Source organism: Adiantum capillus-veneris, chromosome 22, assembly GCF_014529385.1.
Source record: "Adiantum capillus-veneris isolate H3 chromosome 22, ASM1452938v2, whole genome shotgun sequence".
NCBI classification, from domain to species: domain Eukaryota; kingdom Viridiplantae; phylum Streptophyta; class Polypodiopsida; order Polypodiales; family Pteridaceae; genus Adiantum; species Adiantum capillus-veneris.
Window position 1 is genome coordinate 86,511,939 of NC_140952.1, and position 12,140 is coordinate 86,524,078.

General features: G+C 43.4%; 1 pseudogene; it reads left to right on the forward strand.

Annotated features, from left to right (window-relative positions):
* Window positions 1-10,187: 10,187 nt before the first annotated feature.
* On the forward strand, window positions 10,188-11,609 carry LOC147429721 (uncharacterized; annotated as a pseudogene).
* The last annotated feature ends 531 nt before the right edge of the window (window positions 11,610-12,140 follow it).

A 12,140-nucleotide genomic window follows, 5' to 3' on the forward strand; every position in this document is an offset into this window, starting at 1 on the left:
TGCAGGCACGGGTCTGTGTGATTTGAATTTGTGTTTGTTGTGATCCGATGACAACTCCTCAACCATCTCCACATCTGGCCCCTCCCTTTTTTCTTTGATATCTGATTCCATGATTGTTTTCTAGTGTCCTATTTCCAAGTGTTGTCTTTTCTTTTCTGGCTCTGCATGAAAAAAACGATAGCAATAAGTACATGACACAATTTGTAAAGTTGTAGGGTTAAGGAAGGGTGGAGTACTAGTAGTACCACTATGCTGCTCTGGAGTACTGTGCTTCTTCTTGAAAGACATGAAGCTCTATAGGGTCACATCAATCGAAGATTCTTGGAAATTTTTTGTATCAACTTCTAAGTTCTTTCCAATGAAAACATCCACATCTTTGTCACAAACCTCTTGACAACATCTTGACCATCTCCACATCTCGCCTCTCCCTTTCAATAGTGTGCTTCTTCTTGGAAGAAAAGAAGCTCCAGAAATTCATCCCAATGGGAGACTCTTTGTCATCTCGTGGTATTGAATTCTTAATGCCATCGATGATAGCATCCAAATCTTTCTCACCAACCTTCATGTTGCTCTTACCAAAGCCATCGCTGATTCGTAGGCTTGATGCTTCACTGGCGCTCAAACCTTGCACTTGAGCACTGCTTGTGGTTCAACTGGGGCTCACACCTTGCACTTTGGGAATTCTCTTTAAATGTTGTGTGTCAACTTTCTTTAGTGATGAACCAACTTGTGAGCCTTCAAGAACATCTGCACAATGTACAAAAAAGACTTGTAACACTCTATTGGTGGTTTCTAGCATTATATACGTGGTTTTTAGCACTATAGTGGTGTTTTTTACCACTATATTGAGGGTTTCCACCATTGTATTGGTGGTTTCAACCACTATATTGGTGAATTCCACCACCACGGAATGAAGTTACCACCAAGAAATCTTAAAACCTAGCTACATTTGACCAATTTCCATAGGTTTCCACCATTTTATTGTTGGTTTCAACCACTGTTTTCAAGGTTTCCACCATTGTATTCATGGTTTCAAATGTTGTATTGGTACCCAATAGGAAATCTTGGAAAATCCAGCAACTTTTTACCAATTTCAATAGGTTTCTACCAAGTCAATGCTTTTCACCATTCATTTATTGGTTTAAAGTGCAACCAATTTTGGTTTCTAGCAGGTCTGCTTGGGATTTCTACTCATCCTAGGTGTATGGTTTCTACCACTTTCCATTTTATTTCAAGGAGTTCATAATGGTTTTTCTTAGCAATTGGTTTTCTTTTATCAATTGGGTTTCTACCATGTACAAAGTGGTTTCTATTGGTGCCTACCATTGCAGTGTTCGAAACAATGTATTGGTATGGTAATTCCTAGACTAGTTTCTACTAGGTCATTGGTTTTCACCCTTGCCTTCACTATTTTTTATAGTGCAAGCAATTATGGTTTCTAGTAGGCCTGGGTGCTTTTTTCTTTTTCCAAGCTTATGATTTATCATTCCAATGATCATTTCTAGTAGGTCCAAAGTGGATGCCACCAATACCAAAATGGTTTTCACCACTCCATGGGTGGTTTCTACCAATAATAAGATCATTTCTATGGCACTAGGTGCTCCCCTCACCAATGTCCAGGTGCAGTCTATTGGTTTCTACCATTATAGTGGCAGAAAAAATTTCTTGGTGTGCTTCGTAGACTAGTTTCTACCAGGTCATTGGTTTTTACATGGGCCTTCACTTCTTTATAGTGAGGCAATTGTGGTTTCTAGCAGGCCCTACTGGTTCTTTCTACTTATCCCAAGCTTATGGTTTATCATTCCAAAGGATCATTTCCAGAAGGTCAAATGTGGATTCAACCAATACTAGAATGGGTTATACCACTCCATGTGTATGGCATTAGGTGCTCCCCCCACCAATGTCTAGCTACAGTCTATTAGTTTCTACCATGAAAATGGTAGAAATAATCTATTGATGTGGTTTCTAAACTAGTTTCTACCACGTCATTGCTTTTTAATGCATGCAATTGTGGTTGCTAGCAGGTCCACTAGTGCTTTCTACTTATCCCAAACTAAAGGTTTATCATTCTAAGGGTCTGGATTCCACCAATGCCAAAATGGTTTCTACAACTCCATGGGTGGTTTCTGTAAAATCCCCAATTTTTGGGTCTCTTTAAAAAATAAGAAAAATAAATTTCAATATCTATTTCGTCGAATTTTGATTGACAGTATTGGAAGGTCATAATTATGTCGGATGTTATGGTGGCGTAGTCTAGCTACGGTTTTCATTAGTTGGTTCGATACTGTTCGGATGGTCAAATTTAATGTAAAAATTGAACGATAAGGGGGAGAGTTGACCACCAAAAAGCAAAGGCTTGTTTTTAGGAAAGAAAGAGTGTTTTTAGAAAAGAGAGGAGGAGCTTAGTTTAGAACTCTTGTCTTGGAAGCCAAGCTTCTTCTTAGAGTCTCTAAATTGTGCATCAAAATCCATGTCCTTTTGCAATAGCATGGCTCCAATGGCATCATCCCCTACTAAGGGATTTACATAAAAAACTTTCTCCCAATCAGGAGCCTGCATGGCTGACAAACCCCCTAACACCTCTTTCACTTCTTGAAACACTTCTTCACACCTGTCATCCCATTGCAATGGATCATGCTTTGCCACTTGTTGTAATGGATAAAGAATCTGAGAAGACAATGGAATAAACCTTGCCATGTACTTCACTTTGTGTATAAAGGTTGCCAATTTCTTCGTACTCGTAGGTGATGGAAGAAGAATAATAGACTTAACCTTGTCTGGATCAGCCTCAATGCCATTTTCTCACACAATGTGGCCCAATAACTTCACCCTTGGCTGTGCTAGATGACATTTCTTTGGATTTAGTTGTCCTCCACATTCATCATATCGAGCCAATACCATCTACAGCTTCTCATGGTGTTCAGCCCTATTGCTATAGACACAGAAGTCATCCATAAAAGCTTTAACACAACTACCAATGAATGGTTCCAACACCCAATTTGCTCTCTCTTGATATAAGGAAGGTCCATTTGACAACCCAAATGGAAATACTGTGTAGCAATAGCAGCCCCATGGCGTGATAAAATTTGTCTTTGTGCGGTCTTTAAGAACAATCTTCAATTGAAAATAGCCTGAAAAACCATCACACACATTGTACCTCTCATAACCTGCCACTGAATCCAAGATCTGATCAATGAATGGAAGAGGATATGGGTTCTTCTTAGTGGCTGCGTTTAAGGGTTTAAAATCTACACAAATTCTCCACTTCCCATCCTTCTTTGGACTGACTACAACTGGACTCACCCATTCTGTGGTCTCCATAGGGACTATGAACCCTGCCTTCAATAACTTGTCCACCTCTTCTCGCAAGGCTTCCATTTTCTCTTGACCCATCCTTCTTAGCCTTTGCCGCACTGGCTTAGCACCTTCTTTCAGATCTCTATGCATCTCTTCGCCCTTGAACCCTCTGATCTCTTCATATGAAGTAATGAACAAATCAGGAAAACTAGCCAGCATGTGCAAATATATATCCTTCTCCATAGTTGAGAGGTCTCCACTGATCATTTGTGTCATCAATGCCTGCTTCTTTGACAAATCAACCTTGGTTTGCATCAGCCCTTCAATCACTTCATAAGGCCCTTCACTTTCATCTTCAACCTCATTCGTAAATGCAACTAAACCAAACTCCTGGATTTCTTTGTCCATCAAAAGAAATGCAACATCAGCATCCTCATCACTGTTGGTAGTGCTATCACTGTCCTCATCTGTCACCGTGGAAGAGTCTTCATCACTAGACTCATCCTCATCTTCATAAAGCTCCTCTAATCGTTTCCTTGTGTCCATATTATAAAGTTTCTTGGTACCTGTCTTTCCATAGAGGCTAATCGTACCATGTCGCCAATCTTGAACAGCTCCCACTGCACGTAACCATGGTCTGCCCAGTATAATAGGATATGCTCCCAAACTTGCTGGCATCACATGAAAATCAAACACTGCCTTTGTATCATATGCCTCCACTTCTAAGCTCTTTACAACACCCAAGCATTTTACTTTTTGATGGTTTGCCAATCTGATCCGAAAACCTGACACCCCAGCCACTGTGAGACCCATCTTCTCAACGCATGAGTGTGTTATGACGCATATTTGGGCTCCGCCATCCACATAACCTTGTCCCAAATTTTTCCTTTTATGCCATACATCTACTATTGGACAAATGTCTGGTAGCTCATCCATTGCCAACACCTTTATAGAACCTCTCTCTGGCTCTTTCTCCATTGGGTTAACCATCCTCTTCCACTGTCGCTTTAGCTTAGGCACCATCTCTATAAGCTGCCCAAAAGTAACATATGCCTTCTTGCTCGTCAGATCCTCCTTCAAGTCATAGCTTAATTGCCCATCCCCTAGTGGAAAATCTAAAACATGAAACTTTCGACGAGCTCTCCTTTTCCTCTTCGCCTTGACATCCTCGCCTTCATGGCTCTTTCCTTTCTTCTTACTAGGACCTGGGGCACTTCTTCCTTCCTTTTCCTCTATGGTCCTCTTCCCAATAGGCATCACTAATGTATCCTCTAGCTTTGATGCCTTCTCCAAGGTGACTACACTCAGCACTTTTGTCTTTCCTTTTTTCTCCTGGGTCAGTCCACTGGTTCCTTCGTCTCCCTTAATTTCGATGCCATAATCATTTGACCTAGTTAACACCTGTCTTGGCAATGGATACATGTCTCCCCCCATCCTTGGTGGCTTATCACATTGCGGGCTGATGTGACCCAACTCTCCACAATTGTAACAGGTGGGCGTCTGCCTCCAAAACCTACCATTGCTTTGTCCAACACCATTCCTAGGTCTTTCTTCACCTCCTGGCTGATTTGCATACCTCCCTCGACCTCGATTATTTCCCACTTGACCTAGCATGTTTAGGCTAAGATTCTTCATCAAATCTACCATTTGCCTCATGTCTTGCCTTAGCCCATCATCTTGCACTGCTGTAGTGACCATTGCTGGCATAACCTGAGTAGTAACAGGAACCACTGGTTTGTGATGAACCCCTGACATGCGACCTTGTAAAGATTCTATAGGCTGAAATTCAGACCTCATTGGCAAAGACTCCACCCCTAACTGGCTCATTTTCCTCAACTTCCACTCTTTGTTCCTTGCTACCTCTAGTGCATCTTCATATGTCCTAGGCTTCTTTAGCTCCACTCTCCAACATATATTCTCCCAAAGACTAGCCAAGAACCTGTCCTTCTTCATCATGTCAGGCGGGGGTACCTGTGGTGCTAAGGCCTTGTACATTTGCTCCCATGCCAATGAAAACTTACGTATGTACGCATCTACTGGCTCACCTTCCTTCTACACCAAACCTTGTACTTCTTGCCACACTTTGTCAGGATCTTCTATCTTCACAAACTCCACTTCCAATCCATGCCTTAGATTGTCCCAACTCAATCTTACAAGTGGATCTACTGCACGCAACTCCTCTACAAATGCCTTGGACCAAACTCGTGCATCACTCTTCAAACAAATTTGGAGAAGGCGTAATATTTGAGTAGGGTCATGAATCTGGTTGCTAATGCAGGCAACCTCCATCTTTTCCAAAAATTCTTCCACATCTTCATCACTTCTTCCGTGAAACTCCGGATAAGAGAAAGCCATGGCTACCCAAGTTTCAATGCTTTGAGAACCCCTTTGAACACACGTGCAAGAAACCAAAACTTTTGACTACCCAATCCCCAGAAACTTCAATAGAGCTCAAATTTAGATAAGGACAAACACATGCACATCAAATGAGTTTTCATAGTTGATCATCGGAATTACAACAGGCAAAGGACATTCCAAGATCTCTCGTAATCTTCTTGGCCCAAACATAAAGACTATGCGCTGCTGGAAAAAAATCTTCCTGGACACATGAACATTTATCTGGATTCTTTGAGTTAAATGAAATGGAGTGAATTGAGGGCCATTTTGATCATCCATTAAAGCCAACCATGAAGCTCCCAAGAAGGCACACCTGACTTAACCTCTGATTTTGCCAAAATTTCAGCAGCATAACAGCATAAATGGCTCAAAAGACCAAAAAACCAGCCATCATAACTTGGAAAAATTTTGGCAGAGTTTCCCCAGAAATAGAGCAGTAGGAACCCAAAATATAGATTGTATATGTATGCACAAACTGTCAACAATAGAACCCGAGCATCAAGTAGGACTCACTAGTACATAGCCTATGGCGAGGTCACAAAAAGGGTGCTCCAGCTACCTGCATCACCAAAAGGATCTCTACATTTGAGAATCCCCCAGCTCAATAAAAACCTCACGCTATCGACCCTCACACGAAGGCTAATGCAAATCCCGTATAGTCAAGTCTCAAAAACGACTATCTTCCAGACCAAGTCTAAGAAATGGCTGGGACTTCCAAATAAAACCAAGTATGGCTCCACAAATGCGTACAATGGCAGTTTTCACAAGTAACGTACAATTCAACAGAAAATGCGCTCAAACAGGCGCCAAGTGATGCATACCCACAACAACTGCAAGTGACATCACTGCTAGTATATCACTGTACTCCAGCTACCTGTACCTGTGTGAATCACCTGTACCTGTACCTGTCCCTGTCCCTGTAACCTGTAACCTGTAATCTGCAATCTGCAACCTATAATCCTGAAGCTCGAAGCTCGAAGCTCGAAGCAGAAGGTACTCGAAGAAGATCTTCCGTGGGGGCGCCAAAAGAATGTGAGCGGGATGAAAACACACACAGCGCCTCTATAATGACCCGACACACACTCTTGGGAAGATACACACACACACACACACTATGGGGCACCACGCGGCTGAGACAACACGCCTGGCCGAGACAAGGAACACACCTCTGGAGTGAGAGGAGAGAGACTATCCACTTGCCCACTCCACACAGACACACACACACACACACACACACACCCAAAAAAACTCAGCTCAAAATAGGATAATTTCTGATGTTTAGATACAATTGAGCTTGGGCCAACACCAATGGGGCAAATAGCTCACACAATATGGGTAAAATAAGCCAGATACAATCACAAACTAGAGCAGAAACTTTGCTCATAGGAGAAACTTACACAGAAAAACAGAAGGAAAAGAGTGAGGAATTTGGCAAAATGGGCAGTGCCATCACGTCCAGAACGGCCCAAAACCCCAGTCTACAATGTCAAAGTGCTCAAATCCGACCTCGGATGAGCAGTGTACGGCCAAAATAGGCTCCAAAATGAGCAAAAACACAGTTGTGGCTGTTCCTCCTTTCTTCTCCACGTTTTTTCTAGTCTTCTCTCAGTTTTGTCAGTTCCCACACTTAGCTTTTTTAGTTGGGCACCCTTGGCCTTTTAGATGACCTCAAACGGACCCCGAACATGCCAAAATCTGACCTCGCAGTGCATAGTTGTCACCTTTTTGCATCATCCGCACACTTGGCACTCTTTTCTTTTCAATAATTCGTCTCGCAACCACGTGAAGTGGCCCCAAAAAGTGGTCCTAATGATGAAATTTTTGCATAACTCTCACAAGAAAACACCCACGTTGTGTCTGTCCTCATCCGCGTGCAAATATTGACCTCGTTCGTCCTCCTGACGCCACTAGATGCCATCTGACGCACCTGCTTACCTCATGTCGTCGGCCCGCGGATAGCTTCCTCGAGAAGTTTTACGCGCTACCAACTCCTCCTTATTGTAGAAAAAACACAGTGGTACTGGTAATAGTGAAAATCGATGCACTATGTACACCTTGTCCTACCTGTACACATGTGGGCCCCACGTAACCACCTGGCTCTGAAAAATGGGCAATTCTGTATTTGATGCACCATGCATGTATATGTACATATGCGCAATCCCTTTCTCCAGAAAACTCCTGACACCGTTATGAATCAGCCCGAACCCTTTATACCATAGATAAAACACATCGTTTAGAACATTTTCTCTCTTATGTGTCATGTGACAAAAACGCTGAGTTAAGAGATATGGTCAAAAGACAGATTGCTGCCCACTATAGAGGAATCCTAATCCTCGAGCGAGTACTTCCGAGCGGACAAGAAACCGAGCGAGCATGAGCAATGAAAAAGATTAGATCAAGATCTCAATAGTCACTCTATAGAGTATAGTGTAGCAAAATAACCATGTTGCATCTCAAATAGTCTCAAAAAAAAGAGCCATGCTCTTCCTTCAATGTGTTCACAAACATTAAAATATTCTCAAACAAAAGAGCCATACTCTTCCTTTAATGTGTTCACACACTTATTGATACACAGTCATATCCTTGCTCGCAACCATCTTGTTGAGCATATTCCAAAACTCTATTTGTGCAAACTTTCTCCATGGTAAATTCACATGTAAGATCATAAGGTACTGTCGACATGAATGATATTCACCACTTGCATGCAACAACTTGGCAATCACCTCTTATGCAATGCCTTCACAATCACCTCGGCCCCATCTTTCGATGAGAACAAAGATGAATACTTTGGGTGTGTGTGTGTGTGTGTGTGTGTGTGTGTGTGTGTGTGTGTGTGTGTGTGTGTGTGTGTGTGTGTGTGTGTGTGTGTGAGAGAGAGAGAGAGAGAGAGAGAGAGAGAGAGAGAATGAGGTTCATCTTCCATATTTGAGGGATCATAGCCGAGGAATATTTTCTCAAAAACCAGCCTTTCTGGTCGCGCGTCAAAAATTGATGCACCGATACCCTTGTTTAGCAATCCCTACCTCCACCTTCTTCTAGAGTTCCACAAAAGTGGGCTTGACTCCGTCACTGGGCAACAAGCTCTGTATGGAAGGGGTGTGCATGCTCTCAACCAATCTAGCCAATTATCTCTCTCTCTCTCTCTCTCTCTCTCTCTCTCTCTCTCTCTCTCTCTCTCTCTCTCTCTCTCTCTCTCTCTCTCCCACTCCCAGACTCAATGCTGCCTCTATAAGTCACTCACAGTGCTCGAGCAAACCTAGGTTTAGTGTAACCCCACCTACAAATTTTGAGATTTACCTCTATATTTTTTAGTTGAAGGTGAGAAAACCTCCAAGATTTAAAAACAAATTAGTGTAAATTGGTATAAAAACCTTCCGACTTAGTCAGTTTACCTCTATGTTTCTAACATGTAGGTTTAACAAGTTTGGAAAAACGTTTTCTTCGAGCACTTTTAGTTCTGCATCTCCTCTTGGCATCTAAACATTTGCGGTGGCTCCTGAACTCTTCTTCTTGTGAGGGATCTCACACGGACAACATGAGAGTGAATGGTGCATGAAACACAATACTGCATATGGAGTAAAGCTTAGGAAGTGCGTACCCATCATAAACAAAAGCATCTTACATGTCTTGCACAGCAACTTGTTCAATGTTCCTTGCAAGAAACCGCTTGACAGCCTTGTCCTTGGGCACACATTGCCCACGGTTGGAGCACCTGATGGGGCTGGTGTGGCCTCTTCCATGCTTGTTACGTCCACCGTTGCGGCACTTGATCGTTATGACTGCTTATGCTGAAATTGCTTCTGCTTTCTCTTCATCATGGAGATCTCTCTCTCTCTCTCTCTCTCTCTCTCTCTCTCTCTCTCTCTCTCTCTCTCTCTCTCTCTCTCTCTCTCTCTCTACTGATATCGTTGGCTTATTTTGATTAAACACCAATTTCAAGTGTTGTGCAACATAAGGGAACCCTATGTTGACATGATAAGACATTAAACTTGCATTGTGAGAGAGCAGAAATTGCTATGCTAGAGAGAGAGAGAGAGAGAGAGAGCAATCTACTCAACCCATAACCCTGTTAAAGAGGTGTGGAAGTTTAGCTACAAGAGAGGACTAGCCAATGCTTATAGCTGGTGCTTGTGGAATCTAGCGATATAGGCATGCAGGCCGTGGCCACCATGACCGCCATGCCCCTTATCGTAGCTTCTACCCCATGGCCCTTGGCCAGGTCATCTCCATGGCCGTTGTTATAGCCCTTGCCTTGGTCGTCTCCACGGCCACTATTATAGCCACCCTTGCCACCATAGTTGCCCGTGCCACCTTGATCGGCATGCCCATCATAACCACCACTACCCTTGCCACCATAGTCGCCCTTGTCCCCACCCGCGTTCGCCAGGCTCGCCACCCCAATCGCCAAAAGCATTGCAAGAAGCAGCAGTGCCACACCCTTGTTTCTAGACACATAAGAAGAGCTCGCCATTGTAGTACTATGACAGACTCAAATGCTACTGACTAGTGAATACCTTGCTAGAGGTGTAGAATACAAGTGATGGATTCTCTCTCTCTCTCTCTCTCTCTCTCTCTCTCTCTCTCTCTCTCTCTCTCTCTCTCTCTCTCTCTCTCTCTCTCTCTCTCTCTCTCTCTCTCTCTCTCTCTCTCCGGAATTAAAAATCACCTATAAAAAATCCTCAGAATTAACAAAACCGTTTGTACCTTGGACTAAATTGCAAGCCATCAAAGAGAAATTGTTTTTGGATTGCATAGAAATTCTTGCACATCATCATCATCATGCACGCAGCCCACCCACACAACTGACTTCCTTTTTCTTCAAATAGAAAATCTAGTTGCTGTGTATCAGCCTGTCGGGACCCTCTTCCCCACCTCCACCCATAACCTTGCTCATCGCTTGCCTCGCTTGCCTTGCCGAGGGTGTTGGCAACCATACCTTTCCCCTCTTGGGCCTTCTCCGTTGCACTTACCGGCATTCCCTGGGTTTGCTCGAGGGCTTGCCCGGTCTTCTCCCTGGCTGTATTACTTCGTCTGGTTCGACTTCTGAGCCGCTGCCTCCTTGGCCTATTGTGCACGTTCAGCCATCAATCTTGCTTCTCTTTTGAGGTTGTGAGTGTGCGCAGGTGTCTGACAAGGTGTTGTTCTCTCTCTCTCTCTCTCTCTCTCTCTCTCTCTCTCTCTCTCTCTCTCTCTCTCTCTCTCTCTCTCTCTCTCAATATCAAAAAAAATCAACTCAAAGAGAGAGAGACTCTCAGCACATGCGGGCACTCACGAGTAGCCATGGCGAAGCATCACCCTGATCTCATAATGAATTGCAAGCAGCTGGGCTTTCCTATAGGGTGACTCTGTGAGTAGCATGATGGCAACCTACCCAAGAAGCCGACGAGTAGGCGGCATCACTGAAGCGGCAAAGGGGAAGCCCAGGAATGTCTAGCCATAGGGGTGCTGCGTTGTCCGGGTCCCACCATTACTCGCTATCCACAGAGCCAAACCATCTCTACAATGTCCCTTGTTTGTGACTTCACCCTCAGGTCCTTGCTCACGAAGAAAACTCAGTTTCCGAATGCTCTCCCTTGCATTTAGTGCTTCCTCAAATACCCTCAATCCCACAGGTAAACTAATGCCTCCATCCTTTCCCTCCTCTCTCAGCAGGCAGACATGGGAGTTGGTGCGTGATTTGTGATTCATACGTGCGCCCCTGTACTCTGGTTTGAGTGTGCGATGAGTGCAATTATAACTCCTTCCAAGGGAGCTACATCATCCGTGGAGCTTCCAGAATTTATGATGCTTAATACTGTAAAGAGTGCACCCAGCAGGAGAAGGATAGAGATGATTGTCCCAAAATTATGAACCTTGGCAGTGCCAAAACTGATTTGTTCTATGAACATAAGAAGCATGGTTTCAAAAAAAGATAGGTCAGTGCACTCTTGCAACCTTTTGCTTTGTAGTGCCTTATGAGGTTGGGGGTGCTTCATACATACAACTAAAATGTGTCATGCTTATTGTGGGCTATGATGGCATGTTCTTGCAGATGTAAGTGTGCAAAGAATGACACTTTTTAATTGTGACGTTTGCCAGAAAAATGGATTGGCTATTTGCTGGCATAAATTGAAGAAAAATATTGAATTACCCATCCAACCTCCTCCAAGACCTTGTCCAAGGAATCAATCACCTCCTTATCACCTACCACTTGCTTTCAAGGACATCAGAAGAGTACTTATCTTGGATCTAGAGGGGTTACTTCTCAAGACAATTGAAATGAAACATGGACATTCTATGCCAGCTTGGGCTCAACACATGCAACTTGTGGAGGATACAGATGAAGTTTATCATGTGGTGCGACCAGACGCACAAATGTTTTTGGATTTTTGTGTTGAATACTTTGAGCTATGGATATGGAGTTTCTATAAATTAACAAGGGTGCAACGCATCACACAAAAATGTTT